Source organism: Pinus tabuliformis, chromosome 4_2 (genome assembly GCF_031772625.1).
Source record: "Pinus tabuliformis cultivar Carrire ecotype Pingquan chromosome 4_2, CPIR1, whole genome shotgun sequence".
Taxonomy (NCBI): Eukaryota; Viridiplantae; Streptophyta; class Pinopsida; order Pinales; family Pinaceae; genus Pinus; species Pinus tabuliformis.
The window spans coordinates 716,033,749-716,040,967 of record NC_142304.1 but is presented as its reverse complement, the minus strand read 5'-3'; the positions used below and the strand labels follow the sequence as shown (position 1 = coordinate 716,040,967).

At 34.9% G+C, this 7,219-nt stretch overlaps 1 pseudogene; it reads right to left on the bottom strand.

The window, feature by feature from the left end:
- Positions 1-3,339: 3,339 nt before the first annotated feature.
- LOC149171537 (glucan endo-1,3-beta-glucosidase, acidic pseudogene) lies at positions 3,340-4,092 on the bottom strand (annotated as a pseudogene).
- Between the last annotated feature and the right edge of the window lie 3,127 nt (positions 4,093-7,219).

The window sequence follows — 7,219 nt, the reverse complement described above, 5'->3', positions numbered from 1 at the left end:
CTCAGCAGAGTTTCGGGAGCCAAACTTTGGTGGAGGTGGCTCAAGGAATCAACAACCCCTTGGGCCAAGCTTTGGAAACATAAATATGCAAATAATTGGCAGGAGAAGGATCATATCCGAATGTTAGGGCTCATCAAGGGTTCCCACATTGTTGGGTGAAAATATTATCGTTTAATTCTGTTGTAGTATTTGCCCAAATATTTAATTTGTCAATCCGAGGTCCGTAGACTTACGAGACACATGCACTATATATGCAGGACTGAAGTGGAACTAATCTAATCTAATCTAAATTACTGAAATCAAATTAATCTAGAAAAGCATTGAAACACTAACTAGGAAAGCAGGAAATTGGAAAGCAATACAACATGTGAAAAATTTGAATGACAAACAACATATGTGAGCTTACAACAATAAAACTATCTCAAATTATATTACAAGAATCAAATTGCAAATCATGAAAGCATAACAATAAAAGATGAAAAACTAAGAATTCCTTTCCATTATTCATTATTATCAAAATGAAGAGAGAGCACTCTCTTATATACATGAGGAAGATAACCATCTCATAATTACATATCCAATATTCTCTCAAGCACTCTCAAATAATTTCTCATTATTACAAGATATGATCCCTTTGAATCTTCCACAAATCTCTCAAGCATTTTCAACTACTTTCCCATTATTACAAAATATGATCCCTTTGAATCCTCCACAAATCTCTCACATATCTTGGATAAGATATGCTAACCAAATCCTCCATGATTTTCTCCTTAGGAATAGGCTTGCATAATTATCTCCTTAATATGGTGGAGGAGATATGGATAAGATATGCCAACCAAATCCTCCATGATTTTCTCCTTAGGAATAGGCTTGCATAATTATCTCATTAATATGGTGGAGGAGATATTTGAGGAGTCTCTTGGAATTAGTTCTTCACATATTTCCTACACATCACAAAACTCACATATTCTTGAGATATATATAAAAATATGTATATTTTCTAATATTTAATCATAAATTCACTTGTAATACAAAAATGAATAAAATGGAAAATAAGAAGGTGAAACCCAAATGTATTTATGAAAATGATATGATAAAAGGTTAATGGGATGATGAAATGTAAGGAATAGTGAAGAAAAAGGTGGATGAAAATATGACATTTCTGAGTCCCAACATCCGCCCCAACTAAACTTGTTGCATGTCCTCATGCAACCATGCATGGGTCTCTTTAAGAACATTTGACATCTTGAACTTTGGCTTTACATGATGATGTCTTTTAATAATGAATGTTTCCAAGATATGTGAAAGACATGAGTAACAACTTACATTTTCTTATGGTTGGTTCTTGTGTGACAACCATGAATACAAAGAATGTTGGTTCTTGTGTTAACAACATTCATTTCGTTTTCTGTTCTCTTTTCTTCAATAATAAGTAAACACTCACTGGAAATCATAATGTGCATAAGAAAGCCCTTTTGTAATATTAATGAAGCATGCTAATATTGCATATGAAGCAAAGTGCAACAAAGTATCATTGGAAAATAAATAACGGTGAATGGTAAATGAGAAAAATGGAGTGATAGTGGTGAAGAAATAGAATCATGGTAGTGAATATGTAGTGAATATAGTTCTCCCCCCCGCAACTGAATTGGTTGCATGTCCTCATGCAACTTGACATGGCTCATGAAAGGAAATGTAGTATGGTGCGGGAATTTTCCAAAATATTCAAGTGGGCATATAAGGAATTGCATGATTAAAGATTAGAAAACAACATACCTCTACTTATCCAAGAATGATGAACTATGCAATAGGAATGTAGCTACTGCTGCTGCTGGATCAGGAAAATGTGACTGATGTTGTTGTAACTGGATCATGGGAAATGAAGGAATCTAAATTGCTGATGCTGAATCATAGAAAAGATAAACGCTAAAAGTGGAACTGTGGTACTCTCATAGATCAAAATTCATGATGTTGTAACTGCTGAGGGAGTCGTGAAAAAGTGTATAGTCTTCACCTACTTCTAAACTTCTTGGTACAATTCTAATCATGCAAAAGAATGTGTTGATGTCAAGCATGAAAATAAATCATTGGATTACCGGCCATTGATGCATGTCGTTAACCAATGTGAGGCAACTCACCATTGATGTCAATGAGTGCCAAGGTACCCGGGTACATCTTGCGAAATGCGAATAAAGGGGTTGACGTCGAGCCATTTGCAAGATCTAACGATCAAGGGACATTGATGTATTCCCATGATTGTCAGCGAGAGAACTTGCCATTGAGGCATGCAAGTCTCAAGGTACCCAAAATGAACTCTAGTCTATTTCCCAGATAAGGTGCTAATGTCGATGGGGTAAGACTTGTTGAAAGGTGGGCCTTAAGGAATCCCACATCAGTCAACGCGAGTTTGTACAAAAAGATTTGGTAGGACTATAAATGGAAAGAACTCACGGACAAGCAGTGTGGATCAGCATGGCGAGGAAAACAAGGCAATGTAATCATGGAAAGGGAATGAGTTTTATTCAAAAGGAAAACTAGAAGGCAAAAATAAACTGAAAAGGATAAAGGAATGTATGCGATTCAGAAAAATAGGCGTGCATGAATTTGTGAAAGATAAGGTAACGGAAGATGGCTACAACATAGGGATGGTCTAGGCGTGATTAGTCATGACGCAAAAGGATTTTTGTGTAGTGGAAAATGTCATGATATGTGCAGTGAAGAATTAGTTCCTTCAAGCATCCAATGATGCATGTTTCATTGTGATTTCGAAAAATCACTTTTGCATTAGATTGTCTTCACTCTGAAAAACTTAGCACCATTCGTGCATAAAAATTGTCACCTTTGTGTGCCATCTCCATCGATCATTCCTGTATGAAGTGACTCAAAAACAAATTATCTCATTTTCAAGAATTTATGAAATGTCCATTATTTTTCGAAGTTACACTAATTGTGGATGAAAAGGGTGTCGCATTGTAATGTTGAGCTTTCTGCATAAGCTTCTCATTGACCTACACATAACACCAATCTCATTTCACTTGTTAGTATATGCATCCTAACTCTTGCCCACAAAAATACATGATAAATTCCAACATACTTTGATTTCCCCCCAACTAGAAATATTGCATGTCCCCATGCAATGTACTCATTGATTGTGCAATACTTTTTCAAAATGTTTTTATTGTTTTGCAGGAAAATTGATTTAAAACATTTGAAAAGGGTTTTGTATTTCTTAGGGAACAAGTATTATGAATGAATGTGGGCAATTTTATTTTATTTTATTTTATTATTTTTTTTTGGGCCATGCATGCAATCTATTATTTCTTATTTTCAAATAACAGATCATGGTAGGGGTTGGTCTTGACTTACTGTGAAGTTAACGGGATATACTGGGAGCTTCGTGTCGGGGTAAAACAGTCCAAAATGTCGCGCTGCAATAGGTCCAGACATTTGATCTTCATTGAACATAGCGTAAACGAATGACTCAATGCTTTGTCCCGGCCTTTTGGGCGTTCCCTCCCTAGACGACACATGCTGAATGAAATTGTTATTGTAAGTCTCTGCGTTTCTTACTGTCGCAGCATCGTTACAACCGTTGGAAGGCCAACCGCTTTCTGTGACAACGATAGAAACGTTAGGTTGGCCCATGGCTTCCATGGCGGACACTACGGCATCCACCATTACATCAAACAGATTGTTATAAATCAGATCTCCATCCACAAAAGGGGGTGTGGGTCTGAACAAAGCGTAGTCGAGAGAAATGTCGTAGTCAAGAGAAATGTTATGGCCTGACAAGTAACTCTAATAAGGGTACACATTGATCAGGAAAGGAGAACCTGAAGAGTAAAGCAAATCTAGAATTTTTATTGTATAGTGTCTGCAACTTCAGAACTGAGTGTCAAACGTTCTCACTTTTCCAATGCTATTTTGTGTATACATTCCTGCCACTGCTAGTGGCGGAGGCAGGTTATCAGCAGCTATGTCGTTGCAAATTCGAATGGACTGGGCATCTTTCAAGGTTGATTGCAGAAAAATTACAATGCATGCAATGGTATAAAGAACATAATTCCTAGTTTGAAAGTAGGAGAAAGCCATCGGATTTGTTTGTGGGAATTTCCAGGATATCAAGATAAAACATCCCCCTCCACAAAATTGAATTGGCGTTATCTCTTCCTTACTTTGTGGACAAAAAGCTTGATTTTCTCAGAAAGCCCGATTTTCTTATGAATTTTTGCAGATTTTGTGTGCTTTGACTTCAAGTTTGCGTTGGTAGTAGGTTTAACACTCGGCCTTGGGCATTTGTCTTTGCGTTTTTTCGATTGTTTTATTGTTATTTGTTTTTATTTTGTTGTTTAAAATTTTTTTATATGATTTGTTTTATTGTTGGTAGTGAAATTTATGTATTTTTTTGTTATTTTTTTTATTATTTTTTTATTTTTATTTTTAAAGTCTAAAAAAAATGAAATTAACCCTATCTTTACAAAAACAAAAATGGTTAGGTTTTTTTTTTTAATCAATGAAAAACTAAAGTTTAGAAAGAAACTAAACTTTCTCTTAAAAAAAAATTTAACAAATGGACATAATGATTTTCATATTGAAAGATGTTTTTCATCAAGCATATTGCAAAACAGTTATTTATTCTTGAAATTAGTCTAAATCATCCCTATTTTCTGATCCTCACGATCGCACTAAGCGCGGAGGAGAGCATACTTATTCTAGGTAAAAGCAAAGCTAAAAACTCAAAATGAAAGCCTACCTACTCTATACTAATTAGAAAAAAAAATTAGTTACGTGTAATTAAACTTCCAATGAAGCCATTCACGTAGCAGTAACAACAATATATCCAGAAGCAATTTTTTAAATGATGGATGAAAATATTCGAAAGTGAATGAGTCTAGTTGTTGTAACTGCAAATCAACTAAAAAATAAAAAGATGAATCTAATCTAGTACTTACCTAGAACCATTGTTTGATAAAGCTTTGATAGGCATAGTTTCTCTCACCTAGATCATGTCGTAACTCCTCTTCTTCTTCTCTGATCTGTTGTTCTTCTTCTTCGAATTCCTGTTCGAATGATTGTTCGCCATCAGATACGCAGGATTCTTCATATGTTGAATCTTTTTTTATTTCTTGGGGAGTAGTTGAACTTTCAATTCTTATCAAGATCTCCTTTTCCAGGGAAGAAGAGATTCCGACTTCTACAAGGATCTGAGTGAGTAGTTCCAAGCTGACACTCATTATAAAACCATGTTGAAAGAGATTCTAAAAACAAAGTGCTAATAATTGTCTGAGTTTTTAATCCTTTTACAAGGTTTTAGTTCACAAAAACTCTTCCAAATCAGCACACTAAAAATTGAATTAAAAACAAAAGGACCACAGAAATAATCTTGAATTCAATACTCAATTAAACCCTCTTACAAGGACTGCTCATTAATTTAGTAATTGAATTCTTCAATTATAGCCATGAACCATGAATTCATCAAACACTCTTCACAGTTGTGAAAATCAAACACACTTGCAGAAATTGAAATTCACACTTGCATGAAAAATCAAACTAAACTTCAATCCATCATGCCTCCCCGGCAACGGCGCCAAAATGTTGGGTGAAAATATTATCGTTTAATTCTATTGTAGTATTTGCCCAACTATTTAATTTGTCAATCCGAGGTTCGTAGACTTACGAGACACATGCACTATATATGCAGGACTGAAGTGGAACTAATCTAATCTAATCTAAATTACTGAAATCAAATTAATCTAGAAAAGCATTGAAACACTAACTAGGAAAGCAGGAAATTGGAAAAGCAATACAACATGTGAAGAATTTGAATGACAAACAACATATGTGAGCTCACAACAATAAAACTATCTCAAATTATATTACAAGAATCAAATTACAAATCATGAAAGCATAACAATAAAAGATGAAAAACTAAGAATTCCTTTCCATTATTCATTATTATCAAAATGAAGAGAGAGCACTCTCTTATATACATGAGGAAGATAACCATCTCATAATTACATATCCAATATTCTCTCAAGCACTCTCAACTAATTTCCCATTATTACAAGATATGATCCCTTTGAATCCTCCATAAATCTCTCAAGCATTTTCAACTACTTTCCCATTATTACAAAATATGATCCCTTTGAATCCTCCACAAATCTCTCACATATCTTGGATAAGATATGCTAACCAAATCCTCCACGATTTTCTCTTTAGGAGGAGATATGGATAAGATATGCCAACCAAATCATCCATGATTTTCTCCTTAGGAATAGGCTTGCATAATTATCTCTTTAATATGGTGGAGGAGATATTTGAGAAGTCTCTTGGAATTAATTCTTCACATATTTCCTACACATCACAAAACTCACATATTCTTGAGATATATATAAAAATATGTATATTTTCTAATATTTAATCATAAATTCACTTGTAATACAAAAATGAATAAAATGGAAAATAAGAAGGTGAAACCCAAATGTATTTATGAAAATGATATGATAAAAGGTTAATGGGATGATGAAATGATGAAATGTAAGGAATGGTGAAGAAAAAGGTGGATGAAAATATGACATTTCTGAATCCCAACACATTTGGAACCTTGCTTAGGAGAATAGAGCCATTGTCCAGCAGCATAGTTTCTGGGAGATCCAAGCTGGGAACCATGCACAGTTTTGGGAGGATAACTGGCAGCAGGAACCAAACTTTTTTAGAGAAGAACTAACCGCTCTAAAAAATAACACTGAAAACAAAGGTTTACTTATGGTAAGTGACTTCTGGGATCAGGTAAGGGACAATGGTAAATGGAGAATGTGGAAGGATCTTGGTTATAGTGAAGAGAGTCCTTTGAAGGCCTAGGCGGATTCCCTTGCTCTTGACTTGGAGCAGAGGAAGATTTTGGTGTCATCCTCGTCTGACAAACTGAGATGGTGTCGAAACACTGAAGGCACCTTTAACCTCAAAGAAGATAAACGCATGGACTTAGGTTTTGATTATCCAAACCCTGATTAGGTTTGGAATGACCTTTGGCAGAACTCACAATGGATGAAAATCAAGTTGTTTATGTGGTTGGTTCACCAAAAGAAAATTATCACATGGGAGAATCTTCTGAAAAGGGGATTTGTTGGCCCATCCAAATTTCATCTATGTGGCTTACAGAAGGAGACGATGGAACATTTACTAAACCTTTGCCCCTTCACCTCAACCTTGTGGGATT